Source organism: Armigeres subalbatus, chromosome 2, assembly GCF_024139115.2.
Source record: "Armigeres subalbatus isolate Guangzhou_Male chromosome 2, GZ_Asu_2, whole genome shotgun sequence".
Taxonomy (NCBI): domain Eukaryota; kingdom Metazoa; phylum Arthropoda; class Insecta; order Diptera; family Culicidae; genus Armigeres; species Armigeres subalbatus.
In genome coordinates, this window is record NC_085140.1 from 257712224 (window position 1) to 257714697 (window position 2474).

Here is a 2474-nt window from a genome sequence, read left to right on the forward strand (position 1 = left end):
TGATTTGACTACATATTTGTTGACCAAGTGATATATATTCATTGTTGTCGGGAATATTTACCGTTTTCCAATTATTCATTCTTTTTATGAATCCTTAAGTACTTGGACAATATTGGAGCAATAATTATGAGACTTTTTTATACACCGCAATAAATCATTATTTTTTAAAATTATTATTGACTAAAGTTCATTTATTTCAATCATCCATTCGAGGGAACGTCATTTGACTAAATGTACCAAGATAATTCATTCGAAAATCCGCTTTTGACGAAATGTCCATTCGACCAAATGTACGAAGCTTCTTCATTATTGAATCTGGTTTCGACTAAATTCATTTGACCAAATGCTATACGGCTTTAGTGGACTAAAACCCTTGTTCCATCTGGCTCCTATGAGTTCTCAGAAGACGAATCTATGACAAAGTGAAAAATAAAAGATCGGTAGCATCTCCAGTTCTTCGAACACGCTTCCCCTCGTCCTGAAAGTCAGCTAATGTTATCCCTTTCTGGAGAGCTGGGAAGGATCCTTTATTCTTCTTCACACCTCTGATCCATGTATCCTGCTCTTAGGGTTATCCTATAGATAGTAGAATCTATAAATGAGCGAAAGTATGGTTGAGTTCGTTTTTTTACCGTGTACCAGGCGCAAATGACGTCACACCCCTTCATATTTTCATTGTAATCATGACGTCATGCTCGTTTGGAGACACGTTTGACAGTTCGTTTGGAGACGGAGGATTAATCTTTGCTCATCTATATATTCCACTATCTATCACCCAACCAGAGATTGCAACATTTTATTGCAATCTCGCATTAGTTTCGTGTACAGTTTGCCATAATTTGCGACATATGCACAGATTGTATTAAGTAAACGGCAGGCCCTTGTATTAGGTCTCCGGTCACGAGAAAATAAGAACTGGTTATGTGATAGTGTCTAACATTGAATCTAATTTTACACTCCCCCATCGAGAAGTGAAATGTTGAATACTTCGACAACCTCAGCAACCATACAAAAAAATTCGGTCAAAGACGGGCATTGAACCCGAACCCTCCACCCTAGCACATCTAGACTGACACGCTAACCATCTGGACTATTTACCAGATGAGGAACGACGCGACCAAAGGCAATCATAATCCACGTTTCATGCTGTGCGGATGTGACAAGTGGAAGGGTAACAGGGATAGCAATGAGTGATACGAGAGGAATAAGCACCATGCATATTTGCGTCCTTTTCCGTTATCAAGCTAAATGGAATCGGGAAGATTGTGTGGGTTAAAATTATACTGCTGTACGGAATTCATATACTTGTTCTAGGAGGAGCCAACGAGATTCGTTTGGATGTATTGATTGAAACCAAATAAACCGACTTAATACAATGAGCTGTATTAACAAGTATGACATTCTCTGATCGGTTTGAATGCGATATTTGATATAAAATGCTTAATACAAAGAATGTCACACAGAATTGTTTTGGGTGTAGGTTATCCAAGCTTTTTAAAAAAGGAACAGTTCACAGCCCGTAGTGGGTGCTTTACCGCGTTTTGAACTGCATGCAGTAAATTAAAAAAAGCGCATTATCATTCCAAATATTTTTCTGCTTCTGCGGTCAATAAGTTTGTTATTTGTGGCTACGTTTGGCACGCCAGTTCGATAGAATGGAACGTGAGTAGAACTGTACATTTTAAATGCGCGTTAATATATCCCATCCCTTATCGAAGCAAACTAGATAAAATATCCTTTGTAATTAACACAATAATCTCTCTCAATACAATCGTGGAGATGCAGAGGCATACTCGGTCTCTAGTAACAACGATGGTCGGACTAACAAACATTCCCCCAATTAACATAAGTGTAACTTTGAAGAGAAACCGTAGCAAAAAGTTAGCCCCCTTTTGCTTCTCGCCAAAGTTGTATAACTGGTATAGGGAACATCGTTCTGTCATCTGAGAAAAACGACACGGCACTATAAAGTGGTATAAAAGTTAAGCCCTGCACTGACAAATAAATTAACCCAAAATTTGAGTAACATTTATTCGATATTATTCGGCGACTCGGTCGCGCGAAAAAAAAGTCTGTTATTTCGCTTTGTATGCGCTGCGTCGCCGTGTTTCGATTTATTTTCTCAATAAATTATGAAATAAAATATATGATACCGATTAAGGGAACCGAGATATTGAATTGATTCGCGTTATGGACAATTTTATATGGGAAAATGTATGCAGAAACATCGAAAAACAGTGATTTGCAGTTAAATGGCACAATGAAGAACCATGATACTAATTCAGTTAATATAGAATTAAATACACAATCCTATGCTAGAATCCACGAGAAGATTAGAGTTTATTAAGTAAAGTTATTAGCTATTTACTGCAAGGATGTTAACAATCATTCAGTAATTTGCGTTCGATCATTTAGTAGTTTGTCAATAACACATTACAGAAGCTAAATTTCAAAATATGTTGTATGGTGGACTT